Here is a 15,184-nt window from a genome sequence, read left to right on the forward strand (position 1 = left end):
TTAATCACACGTGTCTTTATTGGGGAAAGTATGTCCTAAGCGGGCGAAGGAGCATTGCGTGCTCGATAGTGTGGGGCTGTACTGTGAGATAGAGGATGAGCTTCATCTAAATCAGAAGCCACACATCCGCGGAACGTCCACATTCCAAGCGATGTTCACCTGTGACTATCGCGCGACACCGCACACGTATTGGGAAGTCAGCTGGAGCAATGCTGTGCTGTCTGTGTCTTGTCGGGAACTGTTTGCTGACGACAAGGAACTAAGAGGTGCGGATCTCGGTTGCAAAATATTTTTAGTGAATCCCTCGCCACACCGTAGGCTATGCCACTCCTGTGTGACGTTTTCATACACCGTTCCGAGGGTGACTGATCATCGCGTGGCCATAGACATCACGCGCCGACGTGGTATGATACAGGGGAGTTTCCTGTGTACATCTAATCTACATACATACGCCGCAATCCACCATACGGTACGTGGCGGCGGGTACCTCGTATCACAACTAGCATCTTCTCTCCCTGTTCCACTCCCAAACAGAACGAGGGAAATATGACTGCCTATATGCTTCTGTACGAGCCCTAATGTCTCTTATCTTATCTTTGTGGTCTTCCCGCGAAATATAAGTAGGTGGCAGTAAAATTGTACTGCAGCCAGCCTCAAATTCTGAGTCTCTAAATTTCCTCAGTAGCGATTCACCAAAAGAACGCCTCCTTTCCTCCAGAGCGTGATGATCAAACCTACCAATAACAAATCTAGCAGCCCGCCTCTGAATCGCTTCTATGTCCTCCGTCAATCCGACCTGATAGGAATACCAAACGCTCGAGCATTACTCAAGAATAGGTCGTGTTAGTGTTTTATAAGCAGTCTCCTTTACAGATGAACCACATCTTCCCAAAATTCTACCAATGAATCGAAGACGACTATCCGCCTTCCCCACAACTGCCATACATGCTTTTTCTACTTCATATCGCTCTGCAATGTTACGCCCAAATACAGTATTTAATCGACGTGACTGTGTCAAGCGCTACACTACTAATGGATTATACAAACATTATGGGATTCTTTTTCCTATTCATCTGCATTAATTTACATTTATCTATATTTAGAGTCAGCTGCCATTCTTTACACCAATCACAAATCCTGTCCAAGTCATCTTGTATCCTCCTACAGTCACTCAACGACGACACCTTCCCGTAAACCACAGCATCATCAGCAAGCAGCAGCACATTGCTATCCACCCTATCCAAAAGATCATTTATGTAGATAGAAAACAACAGCGGACCTACCACACTTCCCTGGAGCACTAAAGATGGTACCCTCACCCCTGATGAACACTCACCACCGAGGGCAACGTACTGAGTTCTGTTACTTAAGAAGTCTTCGAGCCACTCACATACTTGGGAACCAATCCCATATGCTCGTTCCTTAGTTAGGAGTCTGCAGTGGGGCACCGAATCAAACGCTTTCCGGAAATCAAGGAATATGGCATCCGTCTGATACCCTACATCCATGGTTCGCAAGATGTCATGTGAAAAAAAGGACGAGTTCCGTTTCGCAGGAGCGATGCTTTCTAAAGCCGTGCTGATGCATGGACAGCAACTTCTCTGTCTCAAGGAACTGAGAATGTGTTCGAGAATCCTGCAACAAACCGATGTTAAGGATATTGGTCTGTGATTCTGAGGATCCGTCCTTCTACCCTTGTTATATACAGGCGTCACCTGCGCTTTTTTCCAGTCACTCGGGACTTTACGTTGAGCAAGAGATTCGCCATAAATCCAAGCTAAGTAAGGAGCCAATGCAGTAGAGTACTCTCTCTAAAACCGAATTGGAATCCCATCAGGACCTGGAGATTTATTTATTTTCAACCCATTCAGCTGCTTCACAACCCCAGGGATGTCTATCACTATGTCCTCCATACGGGAATCTGTACAAGACTCAAACGGCGGTATGTTTGTACGATCCTCCTGCGTGAAAGATTTCTCAAATGCTAAATTTAAAATTTCAGCTTTTGTTTTGCTGTCTTCCGTTGCCAGGCCAGACTGATCAGTGAGTGACTGGATGGAAGCCTTCGACCCGCTTACCGATTTTACGTAAGACCAGAACTTCCTTGGGTTTTCAGCTAGATCACGGTGGTATAGCTATAATCGAAGAAAGAATGATGTGATGAGAGAGAACGCCAGCACGATGTGAGCGAATGCAACCGGGAGCAGGCAGGACGGAGGCACCGGTGCCTCAATGATCCTGTTGAAAATGTGTTGACGATGGTTCCATATCTTGAGCATGGTGGTGATGCAAAGGGCCGGTGCACGTGCTCGAACGTTTATCAGACCCAGTCATCCGCTATGAGGGATGGGATGAGGGTATCGCATCGTATCTTGAAGACAAGTCACATTACTAACGAAGTAGCCAAAGGAAGCCTGGATCCGCTGTGCGATCACTGGAGTCATTGGTAGGATCTGCGCTATATAAAGTATCTGGGACTCCGTGTTGGTGTTAATGTAGGCTACCCTTTCTACCATATCTAAATTCGGAGGAGGTTGCCTGGGTCACCAATGTGCAGAGTTTGTATAAGGAGTTTATCGTTCATTGCCATCGTACGGCGAACATCTGTCTAAAATATGATTCACAAACACTGAATGGTATCCATCGTGGAACAACACTTCCCTCCCAGTGCTCTCTGCCGATTTCCGTGCACGTGACATGACCATGTTGCTGTTGCTGCTTGCCGCATTCCCATACCGCTCGATCCATCCTAGGGCCATCCGTATCTCCTTCTCAGAACGGAAGAAAAAGACTAGATCATCCGCATAAGGGCGGCATTGCAAATTGTGTCCTTTCAGCGTGATCCATAAATGATGCTGTTTGAGCTCACATAGGAGCAACTCTCCCGCTATAGCATAGAGGATCATTGAGAGAGGACAGTCCTGTCGGACAGAACGTAAGATGGAGATGTGTCCTTCGATCCTACCATTAATTATCGCCTTGGAGGAGGCATCAAGGAGATTAAAATGGTTCAAATAGCTCTGAGCACTATGGGACTTAACATCTGAGGTCATTAGTCCCCTAGAACTTAGAACTACTTAAACCTAACTAACCTAAGGACATCACACACATCAATGCCCGAGGCAGGATTCGAACCTGCGACCGTAGCGATCGCGTGGTTCCAGACTGAAGCGCCTAGAACCGCTCGGCCACACCGGCCGGCCATCAAGGAGAATGCGCATGATCATGCGGGCAAAGGTGGCTGGGATGGCTATACGATCAATCACGGCAGCCATGAAAGAATGGCTCACTTCATCAAACGGGCGATGGATGTCGACGGAGACAAAGGCACTGTGCAACTGCTATCACATCCCAAAAGACGCTAAGGGCTGTGGGGATATTGCTGTCTTCCTCGCCCACACCCCCCACACCACCTCCACCCCAGAATAATAAAAAAAGTATTTGTTCGTATTAAATGGTGCAATACTCGATTTAGACGCTTCGCCACGATTCTGATGAAGATCTTGAAACCAAAGTTGTGAGGAGGGAGGGTGGGGGGAAGGGGGTGATACCGTCGCCGTCCATTGTGGCAGACATCCTGGTAGAATCGGTGATAGCGGTCGACGAATGAATGGGCGATGTTCGCCTGGATTGTCACCCTGCTACTGTCAGGGAGATCCTGAGAGTATACAAATTTTCATCGTCCTTTTCTTCGTTCAGAGATAATGTGGTGCATGGAAGAAGGTTCTTTGCCGATCCTGTCCTGGCATCTCGTTCGGGCACCTTCGCCACCTTCCTGGGGGCTAAAGGTGAAAATGTTCGCTTCGGCGGGGTGGATTCCCGCCTGGCGATCGGGAGATGGTGAGAGCACCACAAGTTCTCCGAGAAGCTTATATTCTAAGTCCGGCTTTCGTGGGTGCCACAGTGACCTTTTACCACTCATCTAAGGAGGCGGACAAGACAGGGACAATAAAACACGAAGAGTAACCAGTACTCCAGCAACGATAACACCGACTTGGTTCGTGCAGCTACTGCCATGCAGCAACGCTGCTGTTCAGTTGCTCCTGGAGCAGCGGCTTTCTTCGTGTTTTATTGTCCCTTTTAATTCATATCGATAAAACAAATATCGTACTAGACTAATATGGGACCGCTTTATCGAATTAACACGTAAAATTCCGCTTTGAAAGTCATAATGTTTGTAACGAGAAACAAACCAACGCTTTCCGTTGAGAATTCGGGTCGCCTGAAATAAGTATTTGTTTGGACTGACCCCATCTACACAATGAAAAAACCAAATTTCAAATATCTGCAGAAAAATCAGCCATAATGCGCAATTACTAATATTCCGCAAGATAGCCGCTAGTAAGAACCAGATGTAGCCCGTTTGAACACAGGTACTTTTTGGAAGCTTCCTTCTCCCACATATACTGTGTTCCAACCGGCTGCATTAAAAAGGTCCTTGCCAGGTCCTGTGAGTGGCTGTTGGCTCTGTTACCCTACGTTGCAGAGTTGGTATCGTGAACAGTCACCTCTTCCTTTCTTCGGAGACCCAGTTGACGAAACTGAGAGGCCACATCTCTTGTCTCGTTCTATGCCTGTGCTACGTGCGAGGAAAATCATGATGAAGATGAGCGGTTATGGGCTGGTAGCACAATAACGGTAAGATTAGGACGCCCGACCTGGTCTGTATGCTGTCACAGACTGGTGCGTTTGTTAACATGTGTCGGATACCACAGGATATTATACATTAATCTGTGCATTCAGCAGCTATTTCCGGACGTTAATACTGACAACGGCACCTCGAATTTGTTACTCGATTCACTGGCTTTGAAGTCACCGGAACTTGATAGATGATGCCTTCTTCATTCTAGATCCCGCGGCCAAGCCATGTCCCATAAATGGCTTTCTGAATTCTCACCCTGGTTAGACTCACCCTTGCTATTCCACCTCCTTCAAGTGGTTTCAGTCTTTGTACAAGTAGAATCCATTATATTCCAGCAATTCTTTTCGTTTGAATAGCCCATTTCCAAAACAAGTTAAATCTATTTTTTCCAACAATACCTATTTATATGTCAAAAATGCTCGAGCTGCTCAATATAGAACATAATGCAAGTTCCAGTAGCCGCTATTTCTGTTGTAAAAGTAACTCCGAAGTTTTTCTAAAGTTCCATACTCCATTATGTCCATGATGGCCGCAGTTCCAGTAGACACTAAGTCCCGTCAGCTGTAGGGGACCTAAAACCGTTGTATTCAGTGCATATTTAATGTTCTGAAAAAGATACATTTCCAAACGTGTTATTTCAGTACACTTGATCTTATTTAGATGCTTTTTAAACATTACATTAATTTATCTTGTGAGGTAAGTGAGACTTTATTTTGTTTAGCTTTCTGCATTTTATATTTTTCATATTGGTATATCTGTCAAGTTGGACTTCGGCGCAAATACATATTATTGAGTAACAGCTGTTTGACCGAACTGAAAGCGAGTTGTGTTCAAAAAGCGAGTTGTGTTCAAAAAGCTCTGTTCTGAACCGCAGTGATTATTAAGAATTTATCGGAAACGTTGGGCTATCTACAAACTTGGATCACATGTACATGTTCCTCAGTAGAAGACATCCCTTAAAGATTCCACGAAACCTCCCTCTCGTGTCACTTCCAATTCAAGCTTTCAAAAATGATATTAATTAAAAAGGAAGGACAGAGCACTATTACTGTTCGAGGGAACAAAACTATAACACTCATGTAGGACGTGCTAAAAATATCTGCAACAAGGATAAATTCTGGATGGGAGTAAAACCAGCTGAGATGTGTAAAGGCGATATGGTAAAACCAAAAAAGTCAGAGATATGTAAGTCCTTTTACAAAACCACTAAGGATCAAGCTGGATAGGCATTAAAGAACACTTATTCTACAAAAATATTTTGAAATAGCACCCTGGAGCTGAACTGGATGAAGAATGTGATGTCGGAGAGCTTCCTGATGGGGCTGAAGAGCAGATCACTATTTGATGTAAAAAGTAGTGAACTCATAATGATGTGCTGTTTCAATATAATGTAGGCTAAAATTGTAGAAAAAAAAATTAATTGGTGGGCATGTGCTCTGTTACTGTTTCTAGTTACCACTAATAATTTTATACCGAGAATAAATATTACTAAATGACTACATTATTTTTCATCTGGACCCATCATTTTAAGACCAAAACATGTAAATAACCTTTTATATCCAGATTATAGTCCCAAAAGTCTTTAACTTCGAAGCAAAAATTTTTATTTTGAATAAATATATTGTGGTGTGATTTATGGGAAGTATGAATATAAATCCTGAGTATAAAAAAAGTCATTAAATTAAGAATACAGTAAAAAACAAATAAAAACTGAATTACAGTTTTTGCTCTTTTCTGAAAACTTTTGTTGCAGAGAAATAACGGGCTCGGTAAACGGTACACTCTTTCTTACATGTTTTCGATTTATTCAACATAAACTTGAAAAAATTACCTTTAAACGCACACCACACCCTACCCCAACGCTCACACGCCACGAGTCGTAATTTTCAATCTGTTGTTCATTGTACTCCTTCATGCAACCGTACAAAAATTGGCGAAAACTCGATTTTCTATCCCTAACTTTCCTTCGTTGAGTGGACTCTGTCTCGTAGAAGACAATTGTAGTGCCCAGCACTGAAAGTGACTTCCAAACTTGCAGTAGAGAGGAATGTGGCATTGTTACTCGTGTAACCATTCTTATGAAACCAACTTTTAGTTCTATGCCTATGAATTGAGCGGTTATTTGATTGCGATATAATGGTCAAACAAGTGTCCGGTAGATGTTTTCCACAGAATAAAAGGCATAGTCCACCATTTCATTGTCTATTCCATAGCATCTGTTTAAACTTATCGATTGTTAATATCCATAATGTTTTCGAAAAAAAATTACAGTTGTATCAATGCATAAATTTACACCAATTATTAACTTCTTAAAACCTAAGAGATTTGTTATTGGTAATTTCAAATAGCATGAAAGTGTTACGGAGATGCTTCGGGAATTCAAAGGGGAATCCCTGCAAGGAAGGCGAACTTATTTTCGAGGAACAATATTGACAAAATTTAGAGGATGAGCATTTGAAGCTGACTGCAACATACATTTCGCGTAAGGACCACAAAGATAAGACAAGGGAAATTAGGGCTCATACGGAAGCATATAGACAGAAGTCTTCACTTCGCTCTATTTGAGAGTGGAATAGTAATGAAAATGGCTAGTGGTGGTACAGGGTACCCTCCACCACGCAACATTGGTAGCTTGCGGCCTATGTATGTACGTGTATAAACACTACTGGCCATTAAAATTGATACACCACGAAAGTGACGTGCTACAGACAAGAAACTTAACTGACGGGAAGAAGATGCTGTGATATAAAAATGATTAGCTTTTCAGAGCATTCACACAAGGTTGGCGATGGCGGCGACACCTACAACGTACTGACATGAGGAACGTTTCCAACCGATTTCTCATACACGAACAGCAGTTGACCGGCGTTGCCTGGTGAAACATTGTTGTAATGCCTCGTGTAAGGAGATGAAATGCGAACCATCACGTTTCCGACTTTGATAAAGGTCGGATTGTAGCCTATCGCGATTGCGGTTTATCGTATCGCGACACTGCTGCTCGCATTGGTCGAGACCCAATTCCTGTTAGCAGAATATGGAATCAGTAGGTTCAGGAGGGTAATACGGAACTCCATGCTGGATCCCAACGGCCTCATATCACTAGCAGTCGAGATGACAGGCATCTTATCCGAATGGCTGTAACGGATCTTGCAGCCACGTCTCAATCCCAGAGTCAACAGATGGGGCCGTTTGCAAGACGACAACCATCTGCAAGAACAGTTCGACGACGTTTGCAGCAACATGGACTATCAGCTCGGAGACCATGGCTGCGGTTACCCTTGACACTGCATCACAGACAGGAGCGCTTGCGATAGTGTACTCAACGACGAACCTGGGTGCACGAATGGCAAAACGTTAATTTTTTTTCGGATGAATCCAGGTTCTGTTTACAGCATCATGATGGTCGCATCCGTGTTTGACGACATCGCGGTGAACGCACATTAGAAGCGTGTATTCGTCATCGTCAAATTGGCGTATCGCCCGGCGTGATGGTATGGGGTGCCACTGGTTACACGTCTCGGTCACCTCTTGTTCGGATTGACGGCACTTTGAATAGTGGACGTTACATTTCAGATGTGTTACGACCCCTGGCTCTACTCCTCATTCGATCCCTGCGAACCCTACATTTCAGCATGATAATGCACGACAGCATTTTGCAGGTCCTGTACGGGCCTTTCTGGATACAGAAAATGTCCGACTGCTGCCCTGGCCGGAACAATCTCCAGATGTCTCACCAATTGAAAACGTTTGGACAGTGGTGGCCGAGCAAGTAGCTCGTCACAATACGCCAGTCCCTGTTCTTGATGAACTGTGATATCGTGTTGGAGCTGCATGGGCAACTGTACCTGTACACGCCATCCAAGCTCTGTTTGACTCAATGCCCAGGTGTATCAAGGCCGTTATTACGGCCAGAGGTGGTTGTTCTGGGTACTGATTTCTCAGGATCTAAGCAAACAAATTGCGTGAAAATGTTTCCACATGTCAGTTCTAGTATAATATATTTGTCGAATAAATATCCGTTTAACATCTGCTTTTCTTCTTGATGTAGCAGTTTTAATGGCCAGTTGTGTACATGTGGATTCTACATACAAACTTTCGAGGCATGATTCAGACTTTGAAAACTACCGGTGTTAGTTCCCATATATTCCTTTAGCTTATCCCTAATCTGTCTTTACACATAACGGTGCGAACAGTCCGTATTGCGCTTAACTGACGCCGCGTAGACGCCGAAGTCCACTGCAGCGGCGCATTCAGGCACCAGGCCGGCTGGGAGTCCGCGCTGGCCTGTTGAGGGGAAAACTCGTCCCAGCGCGCGCACCACACACGAGGCCGCTGCGAGCGCCGCCACTCTCATTTGCATCAAGTATGCATGACACAATTTTCATTCCCATTCCGTCAAGACACAGATGGCTGCACGTGGACGGTGCTGCATTTTTCTTTCTCATTTCCGTAACTTCTCTTTATGGTTGCCATTCTCTGCAAGTCCGCGTGCGCTGTCGACATCTGCTGGCTGGCGCTGACCGCGCTCAAAGTGTCGGCGCCTACCGATAGTATGCGACGGGTGCTACAGTTGAACCCGTGTGTGAACTCCTAGCCAGAAGCTACATCTTCCGATTTTTCATTTCGATAGTGTTGCTAATGGGGCAGTCGATGTTCAGGAGAGTGAGTCCAAAATTTAACATGTTTTCCTGTGTTCATGGGGAGTTCCAGTGTAAAAAAATAATGGGAGTGAGAATCGCGAGTGTAAGGAAACAGACTGGTCACGTGAGGCGAACATGGATGGAGTTGGTGAAATGTATCAGAATTTTTTATACAACGTTGCTTATAATACTAATGATTTACGGGCAGCTGAAATCCAGTTCAAGTTTCATCATCGAAATTATAGTGTTCAGTATGAATTTGTCTTATGTTATCAACTTGATCTTTTGTGCTCTCAATACTGCCAGTAATTTTAAAAACAGTTTACTCAGAAAGGCTTTGTTTAGATATGAATAACTGAGATCACTTCGTGGTTATGGCACGTGTCTAGCTGACTATCCGTTCTTTGCCACGCTTTGCTGTGGCTCAGTCTGGTTGTATGAAACAGAAAGAAAAGAGAAAGCAGACGTTTCTAAAACGTCCTAATATCCTTCATCCCTCTGTCTCTACCTCCCCTGCCCACCTTATAAGAACTGTGCAATATAGACTAACGTGGGGAGCTGCATCAAATCTTTCTGCGTAATGGCGAGCACTGCAACCATTTCTTATCACTCTGTTTATTTCACTTACCTACACAAATAAATGTAAATTCGTTGTTTCAAAATATTAAATATGTAATATATGAAAAGGAAACTTCGTTACCAAAAATCTGGAAAAGTAGGCTGTATATTTTTAACACTGCAAACACACACACACACACACACACACACACACACACACACACACATTATATACCGGGTGATCAAAAAGTCAGTATAAATTTGAAAACTTAATAAACCACGGAATAATGTAGATAGAGAGGTACAAATTGACACACGTGCTTGGAATGACATGGGGTTTCATTAGAGCCAGGCGCTCCACCCCATATTGACAGACGCGTGAAAGATCCCTTGCGCCCGTCGTTTGGTGATGATCGTGGCCTCAGCCGCCACTTTAGTCATGCATGGCCTCCCAGGTCCCCAGACCTCAGTCCGTGCCATTATTGGCTTTGAGATTACCTGAAGTCGCAAGTGTATCGTGATCGACTGATATCTCTAGGGACGCTAAAAGCAACATCCGACGCCAATGTCTCGCCATAACTCCTGACATACTTTACAGTGCTGTTCGCAACGTTATTCCTCGACTACAGCTATTGTTGAGGAATGATAATGGGCATATCGAGCATTTCCTGTAAAGAACATCATCTTTGCTTTGTCTTGTTATGCTAATTATTGCTATTCGGATCAGATGAAGCGCCGTCTGTCGGACATTTTCTGAACTTTTGTATTTTTTTGGTTCTAATAAAACCCCATGTCATTCCAAGCATGTGTGTCAATTTGTACCTCTCTATCTACATTATTCCGTCATTTATTCCGTTTTCAAATTTATCCTGAATTTTGATCACCTGGTATATGCGTGTGCAGTGTTAAAAATATACAGCCTATACCTATCCGAATGTTTATTACAATATTGTGTAAGAATGTGAAGTAAATCGGTCAAGAACTTTTCGAGATTTTTGATAGTGAAGTTTCCCCTTTACGTATAACATATTTATTTATATATTTTGAAGAGACAAACATTTTCATTTTTATTTATATACATAAGCGAAATAAGCAGAGTGATGGTTGATATGCTATTCAGTTCGAAGAAAGGTTTGACGCAGCTCCCCACACTAGTCTATATTGTGCAATTCTAAGCAACTCTGCGTAACTGCAGCAGACAACTTCGATCTCATGCATCTTACTTAAGCCTTCTTGTCCCTCTGCAGTTTTTACACCCTCCACCTACTCCATCTACTACACACAAACACACACACACACACACACACACACACACAAACACACACACACACACACACACACACACACGCGCGCGCGCGCGCGCACTCTCCTCTCTCTCTCTCTCTCTCTCTCTCTCTTTCTCTCTCTTCCCCTCCTACCATCACCAAACTGCCAATGCCACTTTCTAGATGCCTCAGGATGTATCGTGTGAAAAGGTTCCTCCTTATAATCAGGTTCTGCCATAGATATTTTGTGTATCTTGTTCAAAGTCTGGTATTCTTGTTTTGCCTCTACTTGTTATCAGCCATGTTTCTTCCCCTACAAGGCACATTCCAGAAAATTGCCTCCAGAAAATACTATATAGCACTAAAATTTATTTTCGATTTTAACATTTTTCTCCTTTGTCAGATATGCTTTTTTTCTATTGCCAGACGGCTTATTACATCCTCTTTGTTCACTCATCTTCAGTTATTTTGCTGCCAAACTAGCTAAGTTCAACATCTACGTTTACTGTCTTATTTGCTAATCTAATTCCCTCAGCATCGTCTGGGTTAACGCCGTTTCCGTTATTTCACTTTGGTGGTTACGAAAAATTCATAATGTCTTACAGTAGAACTGTCAGAATGACTAATATCGTAAGGTAATTTATAAATGTGTTCTCTGAATTGCGCATAATATTCCAATTTTGTAGTGTTTTCTGAACTAAGCTTCCAATGTTTTTCAAACGTAAGGTTTACACTTGGTGTGTATACGAGCTGTGGAGTTCTAATGGAGAAAAACATTCATAAACTGACGATAGCTCAATGAATGATGAATAACATTGGGCAGCACGAATACAAATAAAGTTTTGTGGAAGAGACTTGTTTGGAGGATATTATTATGCTTGTAATGAAAGTGAAATGCATGGGGATAATACACATGGAGAAAAGCAAGGATGGTCGACGGGCGAGGGATATACTTTCCTGCATAGCAAGAGATAACAAAACACCAAGGTGAAGAACTAATGGAAGATGTTAGGTGAGGGCTGACTTTGTGCAGGAGATATATGGGTGCTGAATATCAAAATGCGTGGAGAAATCTAGAACAGGCTTTTATCTGCAAGTTTAGGTCAATTCGCCGATTACTATTGAACTCCACTGTTTAGCGATATGTTGTACACCAAGAATGTCTGTATGGTTCCTCACATACCTAAAGCTAAATTAAGACGAAGTTCTTTTTTGAAATATCGAGTAGTTAATATACTATTTTTATTGCACTCTACTGTCGCATTTGTCTCAACAATGATTACCGTTTTCAGAACGACGCCCCCAAATCACGCAAGAAACAGATTGCCCGATCGCTTGGCCTAGCAGGGAACCCTTGTCAGGGAACGGCCAGCAGGCGGCAACAGCGTCGCACCCTCACTTGTGGCACCAACCAGTAGATGGCACTCCGTTCTGTGAAATATGTGGTAAAATCGTCGAAACGCATGCAGCTTTCCACCATTTGGCGTCTGTGATGTACAGCTCATTCTGACATACCGGTGGTAGTGGATCGAGTCGTCATGCCGAGGGCCTGCGAGTGTATCAATTGTGGAAGGAGTAGACAGACAAATCCTGAACTCAAAATGTTCAGATTTCCCGTCAAAGATAAAGAAAGGTTACGAGAGTGGATTTTAAATTCAGGTAAATCAATAAATTAGTTACGAGTAAGAATTAATAAAGAGCCCTAAGCATTCGATCCTATCTAATTTTGTCGATCTTATATTCTGATATAACGTGGCAGCCCTTCCTGTGCAAGAATCATATCATACTATTTTAAAATGAAATCTTTGCTGCGATTTGGACTTTTTTACACAGTTTATTCACTTCACTATCGTAATTTTGGCTGTAGAGGCATTTTTGTGTGCAATGTGAAAACTGAAACCAATATAAGATATGGATAACAAATTGCAAAGCATAGTGTGGTAACATTTGGTAAACAATTTAAGAAGCATTACCTTACAAGACCTTTCCGTTGGTGCTTGAAAATGGCTGTAGAGCTGAAATCGCAACAGTGAAATAAATGAAAAATAGCCGTCATCTAACTGCTAGGTCATCGGTCCCTCTAAATCCTGGCATATACTAGAGCGAACGAAGTGAACGAGTGTAAAACCTCGTCTACACTGCTGCAAACGAGTATTCATAGATAATTCGTCAATGTTCACTGCCATTCGTTTATACTGGTTCAAAATGGTTTAAATGGCTCTGAGCTCTACGCAACTTAACTTCTGAGGTCATCAGTCGCCTAGAACTTAGAACTAATTAAACCTAACTAACCTAAGGACATCACACACATCCATGCCCGAGGCAGGATTCGAACCTGCGACCGTAGCGGTCGCTCGCTTCCAGACTGGAGCGCCTAGAACCGCACGGTCACTCCGGCCGGCGTTTATACTGGAATGAAGGGAGGAGAATAGAAGAGAACGAGCATAACATGCAAACTATAGACGGTGCCAATTTAATTTTTTTTTTTGTCTGTGATAATGCTAATAATGCTCACATAGCTTTCACTCGGAAACGACACTACTTATAGTAACAGGTCTGCGCGAGTGCGGATATCCCTCGTAGTAACTGTGTTGCAGATAGAACCGTACGTCTGTTGCGAATAATTGCGGGTCATCTTTAAACTGTACAAAGTAAATTTTTAACATAATTATGGTTTGCCGTCTGTGGCTCTTCAAAGTTGACACCGCCAAAATATGCTCGAAAAACACGCTTTCACTTGTATATTACCGCGTTTGCAACCCCCTTTCAACAACAATCCAAAATTCATCGTTTTGTGCCTCTCTTATATCATTTACGATAAGTTACATGCAAAGTAAAAGAATTTAAATTTGAGATGACTGTCACTGAAATATGTCCAGCCTTAATTCGCATCATAACCGTGAGTGGATTTTGAAAACTTTCTAGTGTTAACCTGCGCGTGAAGCTCTTTTTTACCACCATAATCCGTATCAGAAGAGCTGTATAGCAAAGAGGAAATAGACGGCATGGAAGGTGAGTGTAAAACCTATGCGACTGGAATATAGTCTGCATTTAAACAGTAACTCGCGAGAAATATTTGTGTGTCACTTTTCATTTATTTCATTTCGCATATAATTGTGAGAAATAAACTCGTTTTGTAGAATTACAGGAGCTAATCTACATTCTTAGATTGAAAACTCGGGAAAAACCACAGCCGATCATGAGCTACAGTCAGCAGTGTGACGAATGCATTTCGCGACCAGTGCTCTAGCCGAACGTAAATCAGCGTCATTCACGTCACCGAAGATACAGCGTTGCCAATTCCGCAACATAGATAGGTCAGTTAGCATTGTAGCGTCGCCTGCGACATCTGTTGACCGACGGGAAAACTATTTTTACGGTTGCCTGTTCCGCCGTAAAGACGGTCAATCTGTTTCTTACGTGATCTGGGACGATGCCGCTAGCGCAGGAGCGGTCCACTGGGAAACAATAAGTATAATCAAATATGCTGTAGTGAGACGGCGTCGTAGTTTTCATTTTCAAAGACTTTGCGTAAGATATCAGCTGGCATTTTGAACATCAATGATGATGTCACTGATGTCTGCTGCAAAATAGAACAGTAAACATTCGTTCTTCCACGTCTGCAGCTGCAGACAGGGTGATAACAACAGCTCGTGAAGCTTCTCTTGTGATGTGATCCATATGGAACTTCCCAGCAAATAAGTTTGATTTGGGAAGAGATTTCCGGACTCTAGGGGCATGTATTGTGCAGTTTTTGAAGAACGCTGTAGGTGTTAACATACGTTATTACCTTTATCTTTTTCCTGACGCTTTTAATTACAACCACAGGAAACCCCATGTTAAAAATCCGATTACAAATCCAAACAACGGATAATAAGTCTGTTTATAGATTTTTATCTTGCTTTTATGTACTTGCTTTTCTGATCTGACGCAATTTCGTGTCGTAGCAGTCGTAATTACATATTAAATACTTGGTACTCTCACAAATAGTCTCCATATCAATGAATCTTTGTTTTCGTTGCGGAGTTATTTGTTGAGAAATTTCATAAGTGAAACTTCAAGTAGATTCACGGAACGAT

The sequence above is a fragment of the Schistocerca piceifrons genome, chromosome 3, assembly GCF_021461385.2.
Source record: "Schistocerca piceifrons isolate TAMUIC-IGC-003096 chromosome 3, iqSchPice1.1, whole genome shotgun sequence".
In the NCBI taxonomy this organism is placed as follows: Eukaryota; Metazoa; Arthropoda; class Insecta; order Orthoptera; family Acrididae; genus Schistocerca; species Schistocerca piceifrons.